Raw genomic sequence first — 21275 nt, forward strand, 5'->3', positions numbered from 1 at the left:
AGACTGGGTTTTGGAGTCAGACAGTGGCTTGAGTTCTAAGCTTGGCTCCTTATTTGTCTTGTGACTCTGGGAAATGCTTAGTCTGAGTTTCACTTGGGTTGTCTGTAAAGTATGAGTCTGTCGAAAAGTTAGCCTGTGGATAAATGAGGTTAAATTTTGCAGATGTGGAAATTGGCTAATGGAGTGTTAGGTACATGGTAGGTGCTAAGAAAATCATAAAAAGAGTAGCTACTTTATCTTATTTTATTTATTTTTTGGTGGTACTAGGGGTGGAACCCAGAGGCTTTCTACCTCCGGGCTATACTCCCAGACCTTTTAAAAAATATTTTATTTGGAAACAGGGTCTCACTAAGTTGCTGAAAGCCTCACTAAGTAGCTGAGGCTGGCTTCGAACCTGTGCGATCCTCCTGTCTCAGCCTCCCAAGCGCAGGGATTACAAGTGTGCGCCACCGCGCCCGGCTTGAGTAGCTACTTTATATGCTTTAATCTTCGTAGGCAGAGACTGGAATGTGGAAAATACTTCTCTTAGTAGTTAGGTAGCATGAAACCAGATTGTCCATGGGCTTGAAATCCTGACTTAGAAGTTTAAGTGGGTGGGGAAGAAGAGATTGAGCGCATTTTCAATGGGAATGTGACGTGAGGAAAATGGGCTTCTCGAAAGAGGAGGTGGGCAATGGCTGGTCAGAGGGACTCAGCTGAGAAGAGACGGGAGTTAAGTAGATCAGCAGGAAGTGGGTGCAACCTGCAAGGTGCCACGAGGCAAGGATGGATTGACTCTCGGGCCTTGCGAATCTCCAACAGAACTAGCAGATGGTGTGTGTATTCCTGAGACAGATGTGTGAGTGATAGAAAAGAGGACCCAAGTCTTCATTGCCAAACCTCGCTTCCTATTGAAGCTTCATACAAAGAATTCAAAGATTAGTCACCGAATTGCTCTTGGGTCTGTTGCTCGGTTTCTCTTGGGCCCACTCTGACTTCTTTTGGGCTCTGAGAACCAGAGTCCATTCCATGCATATGTACCTGTTGTTTATTGTTGGCCCAGGACCTTTGTTGTATCTGGGGTAATATATCCTGTCTTCTATGCTACGCTTCCTGCCCCACCCTTGGGATGAACATAGGATGAGTTAGGCTTATCATAGCAGTCCTTTCTTTTTGACACAGTGATTGTTTCAGAGATGGGCATATGACCTCAGCCAGGCCAGTGGAATAAATATATATATTTATTGTCTTTAAAATCATGAAGTGGTAAGGATGTGGTCACAGATCTGCTTTTGAAGTTGGGGAGAATGATACTGATACCAGTAATAAGCAAAAGAAGAAGGGGGAGAAGAGAGGAGAGAGACTTGTAGAGTTCTCCATCCAGAACTTCTCTGAAATTTATCCCCAAGCCCTTGATCCCCAGGCTCCTTCTGTTTTACAAGCTACTCCAGTGCCCTTCTGACAAATGGCTTGAGTTTTTTTTTTTTTTTTTTTTAACTCAGGCTAGCTCCCTACCTGGTAACTGACAAATTAACTCATTGCACGGGCATCTTTAGAGTGTGATAATGTCCAGAAGCCCTATAAGGATTGCTTTGCACCTGGACTTTGCTTAGTCCTATAATAAATGGTTATTGAGCATCTGCTGTGTGCCAGGCACCATGCTAGGGGCTGAGAATATAAAGCCTGACAGCCAAGATTTCTGCTCTCCAGGTGTTTTGGGTCTGGCAGGACAGACAGCCACATATGAGGAGAAGGTGGGAGGAAATAGTATCCGGGCCATCGTACAGGGCTGGGAGTGAGTTCAGGTCAGAATCCCCAGCGGAATAGACTAAGATGGGGCCTACAAAAGGAGAAACAATCCAGGAGAAGAGGACGAGGAAGAGTGTTTTGGGTCAAGAAAACAAAATCTAGGAGCCCGAGAAAGAGGATGGAAGGATTGACAAAGGACACCCCCCCTCTTTCTCCTCTCTCTATAAATGAATGAAAACAAGGGATTACCTGACGCAAGAAAGACCTGGAATGTGCAGTGGCTGGGTTTGGCTGCATTCTCTAGAGCTTCAGAACCATGGGGGAGGCCTCTGAGTTACAGTGCCCACAGACTATACCAGTACTTTGAAGCAACCTGTTTTTTTTTTTGGGGGGGGGGCATCAGTCCCCTTCCATGACAGTGCCACTTGCCAACTAGGTCCGGTGCTCCAAGGCCATCTTATTGGAGTCGAGGCAGAGAAGGGAGGGCGGAGATTAGAACAGACATTTATTTTTCATTTCGCACTGAGATTGCTGTGCTGACTGCTTCTCAGGTTCTGATTACTCCCTCCCAGCGGGTCCTGTGGTCAGATGGCAGCTGTGAGGATCTGTTACCATGGGTGACATCCTCAGCCAATGGGGGACCTGGCTGCTTGTTTGCAGAGTGGCAGATGGAGCAGCTAATCAATACAGTCTGGGAGGTGGGTGGCCCCCGCCCTCAGTGGCTTCCTTGCACAATGAGAGCTGGACCCCAGGGGCTTGTGGAACACATGCCGGTGACAGGGCCTTTGATTGGAAAAGACCTCCCTCCCTGGGGGTTCTGGTTCCAAACAATGCCCTGTTCTTTGCTAAGGTGGCCTTGGTACTTCCAGGATTTTTACAGTCACTGCCTCCGGCAACACTCCTGGGAAAAGCTGCTGTCAAACCTCACACAGCCCCCTGTGAGTGAGCCCGTGGACTCCGTTCCAGTGGAAATCAGCAGGCAGCTAGCAACATTTGTGTTCAAGCCATACTCTGAATGGCAGAGAAGATGGAGGTGGTGTCCTGCACACAAGCACCTTAGGATACGATGGGCTTTCAGTCTGGTCATAGAATAGCCCAAAGCCCGTTGGTCATTCCCCCCAGGGCTTTTATTACATAAACTTGAAATGTGCACCTATAGTGTGCCAGGCATTATATTAAGGGCTGGGGACACCAAGATGGCTAAGAGGTGGTTGGTGCCCCCTGAACTATACTTAACTCTCTATGGGATCTAACAACAGGAATGGCTGGGACTTGCTGAATTCTTCCTGTGTACTTCTCCTTTGATAATTGGATGCGATGGACTGCTGATGTTCTCATTTTTAGACAAGGAAACTGAGGTCTAGCATGGACCAGTAACTCTTCCATCACCACTCTGATCACACTTTGCATCTGGTGCTGTTGCCGGTCTCCAGTCGGGAATGATTTCCATGGGTGTCGTTAGCGGGTAGAACTGTTACCACCCGGGCAGGAGGCTAGGGGCTACTGCTCTTCAGCTCCACAAGTACTTGGTCGACCAAGTACTTTGTGTTGCTCAACCAGCAGAAAAATAGGTTTTGCAGGAAGGGAAAGCAAACTCTTGCTTCAAATCGCTGTCTTCCAGAAATGAGGGGCAGAAGAAGCTTTTATGAGAGAAGAGATGGCAAAATGGACCAAAGAAAAGGGTTAGTTAGCCAGAGACCCTGTCAGCCTCTTTTCCTTGGAGTTTGTCAGGGGCAGGTGGGGGCAGGGCAGCCCTTTAGCCCTGACTCTCGGCATGAGGAAATACCACCGGACGCAGGAAACAACTTATCAGGAAATTGTCCCTAATTTTAAAGGGAGTTTGTTCCCCTGTCACAATATTTTAGCATTTATGCATATATTTATTTTGCATAAACATGCATATGTAAATTTCACTGGCCAAATATGCTGAATGCTTCATAATGTTTTGTTTGCTTATTTATTTATTTGTTCATTCATTCATTCATTCATTCATTCATTTTGCGGGTCTGGGATGGAACCCAGGGGCATTCTACCTCTGAGTTACACCCCCAGCCCTATTTTTTATTTTTTTATTTGGAAACAGGGTCTCACTGAGTTGCAAAGGGCCCCACTAAGTAGTAACTGAGGCCGGCCATGAACCACAATCCTCCTGTCTCAGCCTCCCAAATGATTGGATTATAAGCATGCGCCCCCATGCTCGCATAATGTTTTATTTTACCTGGATCAAGCTGAGATGAAGAGAAAGAATAAATCTGGTCTTTGAGTCCTTACTCCCATTGCCTCAGGTATCAGAAAACCTAGATCCCCATATCTGTGAGTGATATAGTACTAGGCTGTCCATAAAACCGGAACTTATTGTTCTCAATCTCAAGTAAGATCATTCAGGTTGGCCTTGAGCTAACCTTACAGCGTTTTGTGCTAATCACATGGAAATTATAGGAAGATGTCACCCATGGACCCCATATATATATACACATAACCATCAGTTATTATCTGGGCTTTACGGTGGGTGGTGTGATTGTCTCAAAGCCAGTTTCTGTTACCATATATGATTTCTGCTATTGGAATCAAAGAAGTTAGTGAATAAGAAAGTCTTGGAATTGGAGAGGATAGTACACTAAATAAATAAGGATATTGCTCTTTCCTTTTGCAAGAAAAAATATAAATTAAAGGAAAGATAAATTTTTATCATCTCCCTCTTTCCTCTCTTCTCTTTTAGATTTCTAAAGTTTCATCCCCCAAGATGCCCTCACTCACATTGGTAATTTATTTCTCCCAGCCGCTACGCATATAAGCATCACTATTTTAATTAGCAAGAAGCAAACAGACGTAAGAAGCCACAAGGCACAGCAAGGGAGCCCACTGCTTGCACGTTTTAATTATTCATCGAGGTAAATAAAATTAAATATTTTCTCAGCAATCCAGAGCAGGATCTGAAGTAATTACACTGTCAAATTCATCAAAAATTCTCTCATCAAAATAAAAACCTTGATGTCACTTAATAATTTATAATGCAAACACACAGAAATTGTAAAATATTATAAATAGAAAACTGCAGGGTAAGTGAACATGAATTAGTTAGGGGTTATGTTCTAGAAAGAGGCTGTCATGAGCTGGTATAAATTTTTAATCAGAAATATTTTTGAGGCCTAATTTAGAGTATGGAATATGCCACAGAGTTTAGAATACCAAGGGCATAACAGAACAACAAATTCCTGCTGCCTGGAGATTTGTAAACATTAGTTTTTTTGAGAAAAATTGAGGACTGGAGAGGAGGGCAGGCAGGAGGAAGGCATCATCTTTGATGTCCCAGATCACCTGTGACACGGTACACACTGTCTACACAGGTAACAGAGGAATTGATTAACCTCTGCATAATGACCAAGAATCAGAAATAGGGAAAGTCAGGTTGCTTTCTCCTGGGGGGAGAAAGGCAGTCTTAGCTCTCGAACCTTGTAAAGCAATGTGTAATTTTGGAAACTATATGGTTTCATCTCAGTTTGAGATGGTTTTGATCTCTTGAGTTTCTGTATAGAAAAAAACAAACAAACCCTGAAACAAATAGAGGAGACCAAATTTTTCTTTCTGAAATTTTGGAGAAAAAAATGTGTGTGTGTGTGTGTGTGTGTGCGCGCGCGCGCGCGTGTGTGTGCATGTGTGTGTGTGTATGCGTAACCATCAGTTATGTGCATATATATACCATCTATCTATCTATCTATCTATCTATCTATCTATACCATATATATCTATATATATTTATATATCTATACCATATATATCTATATATATCTATACCATATCTATCTTGTCTATCTATCTATATCTACACCATATATATATATATATATATATATGATACCATGTATATATATACCAGTACATAACCATATATATGTACTGGGGATGGAATTCAGGGGCATTCTACCTCTGAGCTACACCCCCAGCCCTATTTCTTATTCTTTATCTTGAAACAGGGTCCCACTGAGTTGCAAAGGGCCTCACTAAGTAGCTGAGGCTGGCCACAAACCTGTGATCCTGTCTCAGCCTCCCAAATGCTGGGATTACAAGCATGCACCATCATCCCTGGCTCGAGAATATATATTTTTGCCGGTGCATTGTAATCATATTAAAGTTGAGGGTGATAGGAACAAACGTGCACATAGAACTTGGTGAGCATCCCCTAGCCCCCAGCTCCCGCCCATCCCTCTCCTTCTCTGCACATGATGTTGATATTGGCATTGATGAATTCATATATATATATACAGAGTGTCAACTGAAGTATCCCCTTCATCACGTATCTGCCTACCCCTCCCTCTATCCCTCCTCTTTTATCTGGAGTCCTTCTCCTTTCCCAGTTTCTCCCTCACATGCACATATAAGAGAAAACATTTGACTTTCACCTTCTGTGTCTAGCTAGTTTCACTTGGCACAATATTCTCTGGTTCCATTCCTTTTTCTGCAAATGAAATAATTTTGTTCTTCTTCATGGCTGAGCAGAATTCCATTGTGGGCATATACCATGATTTTACAATCCATTCATCTGTTGATGAACACCGAGGCTGGTTCCATGATTTGGCTATTGAGAACTGGGCTACTCTGAACATGGATATGCATGTCTCATTATAATATTTTGATTTCGATTCCTTTGGAAAGATACCCAGGCAGAGAAGTGTTCTTACGCATGCATGGGTTGCTCTGTCTCAGGAACCCATCTTTGGGGACTTACTTACCTCTGGACAAATGAGAAGTAAGGAACATTTTATTTCACAGGAATGGTTAAATAAAATCTGCTCCATGGACCTGAAATAGAAAGTGTACTCTCAAGACAGTTAATTAGAAAAGAAACAAGACCAACTTTGATTCAGGTAACTAGGGGGTTAGCATGAACAGTGACATTGCAGAGAGTGCCTTGGAAAGGACAGAAGTAAAACGCATCCTTTTTCTGCTCGAAACCTTCCAGAGGCTTCCTGCTTTGCTCAGGATAAAGTCTAAGCCCGTTACTAAGCACTGCATGGCCCTGGGTGTTCTGGCGTGGCTCAGTTTCCCCAGGTTTGTATCCCCTCCCGCACCATTTACTCTATTTTCTTCCAAGCATAGTTCTTCTCAGTCCCTCTGGCCCCCTGAAACACATGCCATTTCATCATCCTGGCCCGTTCTTCTCCCCTTCTTTGCAGGGCCATCTCTTCCTTATCCATCTATTCACGCGGGTTCAGCTTAGCTATCTCCTGTTCTGGGAAGCTTCCCTGATCACCAGATGTTATCAAGTTGTCTTCTTAAATCTCCCATGATATCTTGTACCCCTCCTTTATAAAACTGGCACATCTGTTGTATTTGAAACAAATCCCCTGGATATGGTATTTATTATTTATCCTCTGTAATGAATAGATATCCAGAGGCCAGAGATAGTATGTGTCAGTGATCCTTCCTTTGGCCTTGCAGTGAGACCCTTTCTGAGCTCTAGCTCTGCCTTCACCCCTTCTCTGCCCTCCTTTCCTATCCCCCCAATTTATTCTCCACTTAGATTGGTCTCTTCCCTGTTGCAAACTTCCACCTCAGGCCCTTTCTCTGGAAAGCTCCTTCGCCAGATATCTGCAGGGTATACCTTCGCCTTTTCCAAATCTTGACTCAAATTTCATCTCCCCAGTAAAGTCTTCCCCTTTCTAAAATTACAATCTACTTACTGGACATTTCCCTTTTCAACTTTTTATTTTGGATCCTCCTTAGTCTTTACGTTGTTTTTTGACTGTGTCTTTTCCCTCTCCTGCGAGCTCTACAGGGGAGGAATTTTTGTCTGTGTTGTTTGCTGCTCTATCAAGAGTGTCTGGAGCATGACCTAGTATATAGTAGTCGCTCAGTAAATATTTTTTTGTAAAGATGACAGGTTACTGTCATTTTTTTTTTAAGGGGCTGGGAATAGATGAAGGTCTCATATCTTCATGGAAATAATTTCATGAGAATCATGAAGCTTAGAGAAAAGGCTGCTGTGATGGATAGGGGATGGGTTGTGGGGAGCACTGAAAGGGATGAATTGGTCTCCCCATAATTGCCAGTGTGTGCCATCTAGGCTGCATAAGGTCTCAATACCTATGCCTTCTTCTGATAAGGACTCAGTTGTTGGGGTAATTGCTGATCCTATAGAAAAAATTACCGAGTGGTCTGTTTATAGAACAAAAAAGAACTTTAGTAGCAGCACCTCCGAATGATTGGTAGTGATCAGCAAGGCTGTGTTGAGAAGGATTCCAAGGCTATGTCTCCTTTGGTGTAGCAGACCATTGTAATCAGTTGGCAAGATCTTGAGCTTGGAAGGGGGATATGGCAACACTTGTGTCTTACATCTATATTCTGATCCTTAAGTTTCGGGTTGATTCTAGTTTTTTCACATGAAAAATCCAAGCTTTTAGGAAAACTAATGATGTCCCCATTAGTCTATTTGTTTTTAAGATTCTAGTGAAAGATAAAGGTTAAGGTGTTCAAGAAGGGTGTAAGAATATAGAACCATTAGGAATCTGGATATATCCTTTAGGTTGATTGATTTTACTCTCCTCTCCTTTTCTCTCCTCTCCTCTCCTCTCCCCTTCCCTCCCCTCCCTTCTCTCCTCAGGGGATCAACTGACTGTAGTGGTGGTTTATAGTTTAGGGATTCAGATAAAGACAAGAGGAATCTTCTAGTCTTACTTCATTAGTGGGTTGTGCATGGCCATGCATACCTATAATCCCAGTACTTGGGAGGCTGAGATAGGAGGATCACAAGTTCAAAGGCTGTTTCAGCAATACAGTGAGATTCCCAACAACCCAGCAAGACCCTTTAAAAAAAAATAGAAATGGCTGGGTGTGTAACTCTGAGGTAGAATACCCCTGGGTTAAATCCCCAATACCAAAATATATGTATGTATGTATGTATGTATGTATGTATGTATGTATGCATGCATGCATGTATGTATGTTTGGACACTCAAGTCAATCCCCATTACTGAGAAAATCTGTAGGAAGATGGCCCAAGATGGATGGTTATGAAAACCTCAGATTGAAGTAGAGTCTCTGACCCTAATGTCCTTAGCTCAACATGCCAATCTCATGAGCTCATCAGCCCATAAAATAACTGTCCCTTCTTTCTCAGTATAGTTATCAAACCTCATCTGCAAACAGTCACCTGCAAGAGCCAGCTGTCCCTCCCTGGTAGTAACTAGGCTTCTCAGAAAGCCACCTCACCCATCCCTGAATGAGACCCTCTTCATATCCCCTACTGTCTTCTTAGCATATCTGCTTCCTTGTTGCTATCTCAACATGTGCCTCACCCAGTTTCTTACACTTTCTCTGTGATTTATGTGTTTTTAATATTTTCATATGTCCCTTTTCTCACTTCTAAGCTTATAGAGGAGAAGAGATCATTATAAATATGTCTTTTCTATCTATATTATGGACTACATATTAGAATCTTAACACATATCTTTGTTTAAGCAGATCACTGTCCAGTACACTGTTGACTGGATTCAATGTGTTAATCAGTTCACTATACCAAGAGTGTCATTGGTAATGGTATCAAAGCTTATACCAATGCTACCATTGTTATAAGAATACCATTGGTATAAGCTTTAGGGAAGACAATTTGTCAGTGACTATGAAAAGTTTAAATGTACATACCTTTTCTCCCAGTAATTCTATTTCTTAGATTTCCTATATAAAAAATCATAGGAGTGTAAAAATATCAAATTTACATGTGAAATGATGATTAGTACAGAAATTTTTGTAATGGCTAACAATTGGAATTTTCTAAATGTCCATACCTAGAGATATTATGTAATCAATTATGTATTTATAATAGATAATAAATTATGATATACACACAGAGTAGAATATTGTACAATCATTAAAGTAATCATGTATTGACAAAGGTATCTATAATAAATAAAGCAGAATGTAAAAATATATGAAATTTTATAAAATGCTTTTTTGATAAGTTACACATGTATGTACAGATATGTACATACATGCACACAGACATATGCATAGAAATGGAGAAGAGGACACAAATTATCAGTGACTTATCTCTTACGTGAGGGACTGGAAAATCAAAGCTTTTCTTTTTTCTTTTTTTAACCTTTTACTGTTTCATAAAACACTTAATGGGCAAATAATCATTCTATGATGAAAATATATTCACAAAAAGAGTTTACAAGGCCATGACAATTGTCCTGTTTCATAATATAATATTTAGGGTTATTTCCAAACAAATTATTACTCATTTTAGTTACCTGTAGAGTGTATAGCTGTTTCTTAGAGGCATTAGATATATACTACATGGTGGTGTTTATAAGGAAATTGTCCTTTATTTTCTCATTGTTATTAAGCTAGACTACATGCCTTTCTCTGATCAATGAAATATGAACAAAAGTGATATGTGCCATTGCTGAGTATAAGGTTTTTTTTTTTTTGTGGTACTGGGGGTAGAACCCAGAGGCTTTTCTATCTCTGGGATATACTCTCAGACCTGTTTTATATTTTATTTGGAAACAGGGTTTCACTGAGTTGCTGAGAGCCTCACCAAGTAGCTGAGGCTGGCTTTGAACCTGTGTGATCCTCCTGTCTCAGCCTCCCAAGCGCTGGGATTACAAGCGTGTGCCACCATACCTGGCTCTGAGTATAATTTTTAAGGTCAGTTCATAAAACCAATACCATTTCAGAGAAAAGTTTCTTCATTTGCCTGGGTTTCTGAAAGAGAACTTTAGTTACTGCTAATAGATATGTTACATAAGCAAGAAATAGAGACTTGTTTTTATAAACCACTGAGATTTGGGGATTGCTTCTTACTGCAGCATATTCTATGCAATCTCTGACTGACTTAGGTGCTCACAGGCTTTACTAGTTCTTTAAATAGAGGCCTCTGCCTCTGGATTCTGGGTCTAGCTCTGCCACAAACTTTCTGTGTGACTGTATTAACTAGGATGTCATTTAGATCATAAGAAACTGAAAGTACCACCACCACCAACAAAAACAACAACAAATGACTTCAACAATGATAATATAGTATCTCAAACAAGAAGTCTGGAGTTACAGTGTTATGACATCACTGAGGACTCCTGGTCTGCCATCTTAGCTTGTCCTTAGCTTTCCCACCATGGTTGTATGGTACTATAGAAGTCCCAAATATCATATGCAGACATTATAATATTCTATAAGGAAGAATAGGACTATTTATTTTTCATGGGTTTTCTTTTTCCATCTTTCTTATTTTTAATTGCAGAGAGTATTTCTTGAAAAGTCTCCAGAGGCTACCCAGAGTTTCTCCTAGTGAGGGTTGATCACATGCCCGGAACTAAACTAATCATCATTATGAGAAAATTTGGCTTTGACTTGTTGTAATTTATTCTTTGTGGAGAGGCCATGGACCCCTTTTCTGAGCTTATGGATGTACGACAAGTGATTACCGAACAAAATTGCAGCTTTGTCGTCAAGGAAGAGAGGATGGAATTACTACAGTATCTGCTTGAGTGATGCTAATCTAGTGTGTTCTGTCATTGGACTCAAGTTTCCCTATTAATAAACTAAAGATTACTAGGCAGGATGACTTCTAACAAAGGCATTATCATCACAGTCTAAGGACCTTGTGCCCTGAAGGGACGGAGTCCAAATTTTCTTTAAAGGGCTTTGAGTGGGGCAAAGTTATAAATGCTCCATGGCGCCACAGGCTTAGATCATCAAAAACCTTATTTCAGTCGGTTGCAGTGGCACACACCTGTAATTCTAGTACTCGGAATGTGGATACAGAAGAATTGTAGGCTCAGGTAGGAACAGCTTTATCAACTTAGCAAGACTCCCAACAACCTAGGGGACTGTGCTTCAAAATAAAAAAATAAAAAGACCTGGGGGTTTGACTCAGAGGTAGAACACCCATAAGTTCAGTCTTCAGTAACAAACAAACAAACAAACAAACAAACAACAACAAATAAAAAAAAACAAACAAAAAACTTGATTTCATCAGATTCCTGACAAGCATACCTATTATGTATTCTGATCTCCATAAAACTTTGCTTCTTGGGTTTTGTATGCCCAGTGTGAATGTGTGCTAGGTGAGGGATATATCTGTGCAGTTTCATTTACTTTTGGTTACCTGTCAGATTGAGTTTAAAAGCGCTTTCATGACATAAAGTGCTCTGTGCTTGGGGATTTTCCCAATGGCTCCCTCTTTGCCCTGGAATCATCTTTCAAATCTCTGTATCTGTTCACAATTGGCTTTGACTCAGGGGGCTCTATTGGCCAATTTAAAATAATCTAGTCCCAAGGGCTTTTGAGCCATGAATTTAAGAAATAACAGATTATTTTCATTATTAAACATATTACCAGAGAGTTGGGGTGAGGAGTTACAAAGTCAAGCAGGTAGAATTTATGGGATTGAAGCTGAGGTTCGTACTTCATCTTTAAGGTACCAGTTTTCTTCTACACAAGCATTGGCTCTGAACTGCCTGGGAATGAGATGGGCTCACCTGGAAGAGTGCTGGGCTCTTGCTTTATTGTTTTACGAAGACACATCTGCCACCAAGACCTGCCAGGCAATGAAGGAGTCTGGATTGGGATCTGTAAAAGCTGATACAGTTGAAGTCGTCTTTGGGGATCCTTTTAGCAAATATCTCCCCTGGGTTTTATGGACTCTTGGTAGTATTGCTACTTGATTATAACTGAGAAAAGGAGTCTTAAATGGTGTGGGGTTTCTTGACTGGTTTTGATGAGATCCTTCTTTCTTCTTCTGTATCTTGACAGTATGTTGGGTTGCTGAAATCATCCTCCATTCCCAATACCACATTGCTACCACACTCTGGTCTGCGGAAGCGAGGACCATTAAACAGATCAGCTTTGTCTCTTAAACCACCACTCCTCAAGGCCCACTCGGTGTCCTGGGTTGGGTTTATATTCCTAGAGGACCTCTTAGAAACATTGCTTTTGGACCAAACTAGCTCCTAAAGTTGTCAAAGACAGAGTCAAATCACCTGATTTAAAGGGACATGAGCCATCACAGAGTTGTTACAAAATACCTTGACATTCGACAGTGTTGTAAGACATCTTCTTTAGCCTCTAGTACCCATAACAACAAAAGAGAAAGAGTAGATTGTCCATCATGCAAACCTTTGACTGCTAAATCAACCCAGATACAAAATGTCACACAAAATAGTTGTACAGTTTAATGAGTCAGAGGGCACCACCTTCACAACCACCATTAATATAACGAGGTAAAACTGCTCCTTATCCCAGAAGGCTCTACATGTGCTCTACCCAGTTTCACCTTTTCTTGTCCCTGAAAGTAACTACTCTCCTGGCTTCCCAAGTAATCACTTCTTTGCATCCATTATAGTTTTATCGTCCAAGTACATATGACTAGACAGTACAATAAATAGACAAGTCTTTCAAGCGTCCTTTCATGTAGAGGTTCCTCTTCCACTATTTGCTTTTTCTCAGAATTTTCCTTTTTTTTTTCATGGTCCTCGGGATTGAACTGAGAAGCCTTCTACCGCTGAGCTACACCTCCAGGCTGTTGTTACTTTTTATTTTGAAACAGAGTTTGGCTAAGTTTCAGAGGCCCTCATTAAGTTCTGAGGCTGGCCTTGAACTTGTGATTCTCCTGTTACAGTTGATCTTTGGACCTATGGGGGTTTTCTTCAATATGGATATCACTGATTGCAAACTTTTAATTGTACAGTTCATCATGTTTCTCTGCCCTCTGTATTTCTGGAAAATTGGAAGCCGTATTAGACATTTGACTAGGTTCAGGTTCAATCTTTTGGGCAGGTGACACTGAACTGTTCTCACTAGGAAGCCTACAGTGGCTGATTTTTGCTCTATTTTTTGATGTCAACATCAGCCCAGGCTCACCTGGATCCATTTATTCACTGGACATTACTAAATGGTGAAATTTAATTCTATCATTCCCCTTTCATTTACTTGCTGGCAAATCTACAAATGTTCTCATCTCTTTGACCATCTGGGGGTGGGGCTCCTACAGGAGATGAATAAATGCTTGATCCTCTTCCTTCGCATGTTAGTTTTCAAGATAATGAATGAATTCCTATCATCCTCTGAAGGTAAGGAATTATTTTAAAAACATTACACATTCAAGTACTTGCATATAAATAGATGGATTTCTAGACTGAAATTTCACTCTATCTTTGGGGATCTTTACAGTTCTGGAGACCTGGGTTAGTATTCAGGCTTATGCACTGGGTTACCCACTTTCTTTTACATCACCCAGAAAAGAAGCAGTCATACACTCTATGGACCACTCAAAGACCAGTGAGAGAAGTTGGACTTGAATTTCATATCTCACTGTTTTTGATTCTACTGCAGGTTAGGGTTAGTCAGGGCATGAGTATAAGGGATTCTAGCTGAAGGACTGTGAACATAGATGCTTCTATCATCAATATCTTCATCATTGTAAGATGTTTGCCATTAAATATCCCATTTATCTACACTTGATATCCTGATTCCATGAACACCAAGCACATTTTGTGTCCCCGTGCCTGGCTTTCCCTGTGACAGCAGGAATTCGGTGTCCTCTGCCACACTTACAGACATATATTCTTTTTACTTAATGGTTGGACTTTCTACTAAAACAAGCAAACCGGCATTTTGTTGTCAAAATTATATTTTATATTCTTTTCCAAGGAAATATAAACTCTGAAAGTGCTTTCCTTATACCTCACTTTTTCCCCCAATTGGTTCTGTCTGAGGATTGCAGACTCCAAACTAGCCTCAGCTACTTAGTGAGACCCTGTTTTTCCAAATCAAATATAAAATAGAGCTGTGGGTGTTGCTCCCAGGTAGAATGCCTTTGGGTTAAATCCGTATTACCAACAATAACAACAACAACATTGGTTCTGTCCAGTTTTAGGTGACCCTACACTTGACTGCTCTCTTTTCAAGGGAAAATCTTAAAGATTGGAGGCAAGTGAAGAAAAGCACATTCTTTTCCAACTGGGCCCACTCTCACACATGGCCCTGAGACCAGCCATTCATATTTTACTCTCTTACCCCAACTTGCAATGAGGTACCATTGTTAGAAACCAGGTACAGCTCCTTGGCCACAGCAACTGCTAACTAACAAGTAGGTCATTAAGTATGGGTAATGATGGATATGACCAGATTGCCTTGGTGGTCTTTAAAAAAAATAAAATCACCTTACCAAACCTTTTTCTTTCTTCAGAATTCAAGAGAATGACTTTCTTTTTACAAATAGAATATTTTCTTTAACTTTCTTGTTCTTTTTTTGTTTTCCCTTGCTTAAGTTACCAAAAACTGCTTGCTTTTGATGGTAAATCTATCATTTTCTGTTATCTAGAGGGAACTGGTGTGTCCAATTTCAAAGCTTGATTCTCCTTGCCTGGCCTGAGTCCCATGGAAAATAAAAATTAATGAAAGATAGTAATAAATGTGGATTTTCTATAGCTTACTATGCAAAGTCTAAATTAAATGACTTCACTTAAAGCTGTGGTGGTAGAGACCTAATTAATTAAAAACACTAGGGTTAAACAATTGGCCATCCATCTTTAAGTATAAGTGAAGGATGAGGTCCATATGACATTTCACTGGGATGAATAATAAAGTGTGCGGGTTCTAGATGGTCCTTATTTGACAGGACACCCTGGAGATTTGTGAAATAGCCCCTTCATCCTGAGACATATGGACTCCACACTATTGTCATTCTTAATCTGGGAAACTGGGTTCCCAGGCATTCTATTTGTTTATTTCTTTGCTTGAGGCTTGTGGCTGGGGCCTTGTGTGTTTGTAGCAGTCGGAGTCAGCTTTTGTTCAGCTTTAAGATGAAGTAAGACAAAACCATAAACACACTACAAAACACCAGAATATAAAGGGGATTATTGGGGCCATAACTAGAGAGCGAGGAGGTCGTTATTCCAGTCGGCCCTTCAGCTCCCTAACCACACGCTTCTCTGCTAGTCCAGGGACAAAAGAGATTTAAAAATCAGGCAGCCCAGAGTGTATTTTAATGGGAGCCCTCTTAAGTCTGGGCATGGTTAGAGGGCATTTAATGGGCAAATTAAGACTGTCTTGGGGGGGGGTCTCAATTCAGAGAAGCATCAAAATAACCAGACTCACATAACCAAAAAATCTGAGCATCATGTTATGCACAGTTCTGTAAATCATGTTAGAAAACCTGTCTACCCACATGCATATTGCTCCAGTTATTTTAATGTGCAGGTCCCCTTAAAACCCTCATTATAGAAGACTGGCAGTTAGAGGAAGGAAGTTTTTCCAAAAGTGAGTTGTTCCTCACTGAAGGTGTTTAACCACAGAGATTCAAGAGCCATCTGTCTGGGATAGTACCAAAGGCTCATTTATGCCCAAAGTAGACTTTGAGCAAGATAACACTTTATCTACTTTCCAACTCAGAAGTTACATGTGAAAATGCAGACATATGTATTTAAGGGCAAACTATGACTTTGAAACCATAACAAGCTCCCTTATAGGCAATATCTTTTCAGGAGAAGGAGTACCCAAGGACTGAAAATTAGGCTAAGATACAGGACTAGAAGTAAATGTGTGATCCTGTGGACACTTCCTTTCTTCGCCATATCTAATTCATCAGCAAAGTTTGCTGCCACTACCTGGAATATATGCCTGGAATTCAACTATGCCTTACCACCTTCACAGCTCTTATACTCCTGGGTCTCTGGTTCAATACCTCCTGTGATGTACAGTTCACTTTTAGAAAAATAGATCCCTTGACTTTCAATCTTTTTTTTTAAATTTTATTGATGCATTGTAATCATACATCTGAATGGGGTACAAGATGGTGGAGGCACACGTGCACACATCACCCAATTAGCCCTTATCCAGTTCCCACCCCATTCCCTCCCCCTCCCTCCTTCTCATGTTTGGCTTAGTGATTGACATTTATATGTTTGTGAATGTACATCATGTGCATTAGAGAATTTCCCTCTTTTCCCCTCCCATCCCCTTAATTAGGTCACTTTATTTATCTATATGTCTCCTTCTTCATCTAGAGTTCCTATTTTGACCCATTTTTCTCCTTAGATTCTGCCTGTTAGGGAGAGTATCAGATTTCTTATTTTATGTGACATACTAATCTCACTTAGCATAATGTCCTCCAGTTCCATCCATTTCCCTGCAAATGACGTAATTGTATTTTTCTTTATGGCTGAGTAAAATTCCATTGTGTACATATCCCATAGTTTTGTAATCCATTCATCTGTTGATGGACGTCTTGGCAGGTTCCATAGTTTGCCAGTCTTCAGAACACAGGTTGATTTGGGACATGGACGTTCACGTATTGGAGGGATCAGTACCTATGTGAATATTTTCTTCTATAGCATAGATTTGAATATACAAGGTCTCATGTTCTTTGGTTATTTGGGGCTGATTGTTTCTTCTGATTATTGCATTAGTCACCCAACTGGTTTTTAGCGTATCACCTTTCTCCCTACCCCAATCTATTTTTCAAATGCCAGGCAGAATATTAATTTAAAAACATTGGCATAGAATTGAGTCCTCCCTCTCTTACTCTCAGCCACGCTAGCCTCTTCACCATTCTGCAAACGAACTACCATGCCTCCTAATCAGGCCCCTCTCCAGAAGCATCTTTCCCTCAGACATTGATATGCTTACTCTCTCCATTCATGTCTCTTCCCACATTGGCATAGAATTGAGTCCTCCCTCTCTTACTCTCAGCCACGCTAGCCTCTTCACCATTCTGCAAACGAACTACCATGCCTCCTAATCAGGCCCCTCTCCAGAAGCATCTTTCCCTCAGACATTGATATGCTTACTCTCTCCATTCATGTCTCTTCCCAAATGCCCTTTATCCAGGAGGTGGACCTCCTTAGATTGTTGAAAATCGCATCTCCTTCCTTTTTTATTTGCCTTACTTTGTTTCACTTATTTTTGCAGCATTTATTATTATTTTTAACATATGGTATTTTTATTTATTTCTGTTTTTCTCACCCTTCCACCTCCCATCAGTAGATCATGATCTTCTGATTAATTGTAGTATCTCCAGCACTTAAAATGAGCCTGTCTTACATTTCCTGGGGATGGAGCCTACAGCTCGTATGCAGGAGATAGATTAGACATGTCTTCAGAAGCAACTACTGTGAGAAAGTGATGGCACAGGATAGGGGCAGAAGCAGGTGCAAATCCAACTGGTAATTGCAGCAGAGTCTGCAGCTTAGGATACCCTTGGTTGGCCTTGAACCGAGGTAGAAGACCCCAGACCCCAGAAAAGAGTAGTCACTGCCTTCCAGAGCAGGGGCAGAATCTTGGACCAAGGTGGCCTCCTTCTGCTAAGTAGTATTCTTGGAGAGGGACTCAGCTCAAAACCGGTGGTAGCCAGTACCCCATCTCTGGGACAATCAGTGTGACAGTCCTGAGGAGGGTTGTGGGTGGTGAGCCACTGTGCCTTCTCCAAGGACCTGACATGTGATCAATGTTCCAAAATCTTTGTTGACTGCATAGAAGTTGAAAACCTGAATCCTGCCTTATTTCCGACCCTGCACCTTGGTCCAGGGTATCTTCATACCCTTCTCTGACCTTCATACCCTTCTCTCCAGTGCAGTCTGTGATCTCTGTTCATTTTCAGCCAGTCATGTGAAACAGCTTCTCCAGGCTGGGAGATCTGGAGGGGTCTGAGGTTGGCAGAAAGAGGATCAGTCCCAGAGGCAGAGATGGACTTTCAGCTTTGGAAAGCTCCCTGTGTGAAGTGGGAGCCATCCCTTCTCTGTGTTCTTGGGAGCCGGATTGAGAAGAGAGTGTTTTCTTTGGGGAAAGTCTTAGCGAAGAGACTCTTAAAAACAGAGAGGGAGCCATTACACTTAATGCAAAGTAGCTGAGAAGCCCACAGAGCCTGTGATTCTAAAAGCGGCCACACCACAAGATCAGCTCATGTTAGCGTTTCATGCTTTACGCCACACTGATATACCCAAAGCAATGTAAGCATGTTCACCCAGGAAGACATTAATTCAACCAATTTATAATTTTTTAAAACAAAGTTTAAAATTGTAACTTTTTTGCAATACTGGGGATGGAACACCCCCAGCCCTATTTTTTATTCTTTATTTTGAAACAGGGTCTCACTGAGCTGCAAAGGATTTCACTAAGTAGCTGAGGCTGTCCATGAACTGAGATCCTCTTGTTTCAGCCTCCTGAATGCTTGGATTACAAGCATTACAAGCATGTGCCACCACACCCAGCTTCAATTTTTGACATTTTTAAAGCAATTACTAGTTTTATATATCTACTATCTACTAAATTCTTATGCTGTGCCGGTGTACTATGCAAACAAATTTACTATGTAAATTATCCCAGTTCATCTTACAACATTTTTGTAAAGTAGGTGCTGTTTCTCCTACCTTTTTTTGTTATTAGATTAAATCACTCACTCAAGGTCATGCAACTAGTAAATGGCAGAGCCTGGGTTCAAATCAGGATGTTTGAGTTTGTAAAGGACTAGAGTATTTTACACTCTCTTTACAAAGGACCATTAGAGCTGCTCCCTGCCCTCGAGAGGCTACAGTGCAATTGGAAGGCAATTAAATAAATTAAATTGAGCTACTACATGAGGAGATTCTTCTTGGTCCCAGTCTCTGGTCCTTGTTCTTCTTCACTGGTTTGTATATTTTGATGATTAAAGATTCTCATATTTCTAGTAATTTAATCAGGCTGCTTTCAGCTGCAAATAACAGACTATGAGAAAGTGGGATAAAAAATAGAATTATTGCACTTAAGAATCCTAGAGATAGTTGGTACCTAGGTTGGCTGGTGCAGTAGCCAATGAGGTCAGGGCTCTGAATCAGCTTCCCTGTGACACTTGGCCCAATTATGTACTTAGCTATTCTGAAGGCCAGGTGCTTAGTAGACAGTACAGAGTTCCCTGGGGGCAGTAGAGAGGACTTCAAGATTTCTTTTTTATTATTTTTTTATTTATTTTAATTGGCACATTGTAGTCACACATCTTAATGTGATAAAAGACTTGTGGAGACATACATGTGCACATCTCCCAATTAGCCCTTACCCGATCCCCACTTCAAGATTTCTATACTGGGTATATGTTGGGTCAACATATACCCAGGCATTGGATGGAACCAGCTACTGCCTTCATTCACTTTGACTTTTACCTTCAATCTTCTTCTCACCCAAGGTAATGACTGAAATTCAGCCCATAAAGTCAGAGTCTCAGGGCATTATGCCTGGACTCAGATTTCATATGGATGGGTGGGTGGGAGTGGTCCCAAGGGCTACAGGTAGGGGTGAAGCCAGTTTGAAGGCCAACCAGAGACACTGACCTGACCCACAGCCTAGGGACTGGGGAACCATGAAGACATAACGAGGGAGGTTGGAGAAGCTGAGGCCAGGTGAGCAAGTGTGGAGTGTAGCTAGGAAGTAGCCTCTGTGGTCATTTCTAGAAGTGTCTGACTTTGTCTACATGGGTGTGGGACCTCTTTGACCAAGGAGCAGAACTAGTTCTGGCAAAAATAGAGCAAAGACATAAATGTAGGAAATAACACCAGGACGTTTTGCTTTCGTAGCTCCAAATAATTGTCCTCGGGCACTGGGGTGGAAGGAATGATGGTATCTGACTTGTGTTCTTAAAGATGGTGAGAATTGTAACACAGGTTATCCAGTGCTGAGACACACTGCTTTTAATGGTAACTGGGGGTAAAATCTATGGGGTTATGTAGTACTAAAGCAGGCTGCTTTGTTTTGGTGCTCCTGATAGAGAAAGCATAACCATCGTCCATTAGTCCTGTAATTGCCCCGCACACAGATTCTGGTACTTACCCAAGCAAGTTCCCCTACATTTCTTCTTCCTGGAATAAAGTCTTACTTACCACTGTGAACATCTTTCACCGGGTTGGTGAACGATGTAGCAGAACTGAGTAATAAACACAACGCTGTCAAATATATATCTTCCCATAATAGATCCTATACCTTAAAATGCCTACAGGGAATCGCTTTTTAAAGTCTATAACATGCAGTAGTTTTGATACGACTGGTTGAGCCGTGCAGAAATGATTAAAAAAAGAGTAATAAATTCAGATTTTACACCAGGCACCAAGCATTAAGCCAAAATGAAACTACCAGACTCAAATCTTCTACAGCTTAGAGCTAATTAGACCTACATTTCCAAATGGCATGAGCATCATGCAATACAGCAATTGTTATAATAACCATATTCTCATCGAGTGCTGGGCGGTGATTTACACCAGCTATGCCTGCCAGAGCTAATGGAGGATTGGGGAGAAAATCTCCAGGGGCTCTGGAGGAAGAATGGGGCTTTGCCCCTGGGCTTCTCTTTGCACTGGACTCCTGTGATGGAACTGATTGTCTGGCAGTGTAGAAATACAGCCCAGGGGTCAGTAATGTACTTGTGAATTTTAATTATCATTGAGACACAGCATTTCAGATAATGACCAAGTTTTTTATACAGATATGAGGAGAAGTGATAGTTTGTACTACTTCACAGGGTTGTGGGAAGATCAAGTAGATTGGCTCTTAAATTCTCACAAAATGCCGAGTATATAATAAGCA

This window comes from Muscardinus avellanarius (assembly GCF_963383645.1).
Source record: "Muscardinus avellanarius genome assembly, chromosome: 7".
Taxonomy (NCBI): domain Eukaryota; kingdom Metazoa; phylum Chordata; class Mammalia; order Rodentia; family Gliridae; genus Muscardinus; species Muscardinus avellanarius.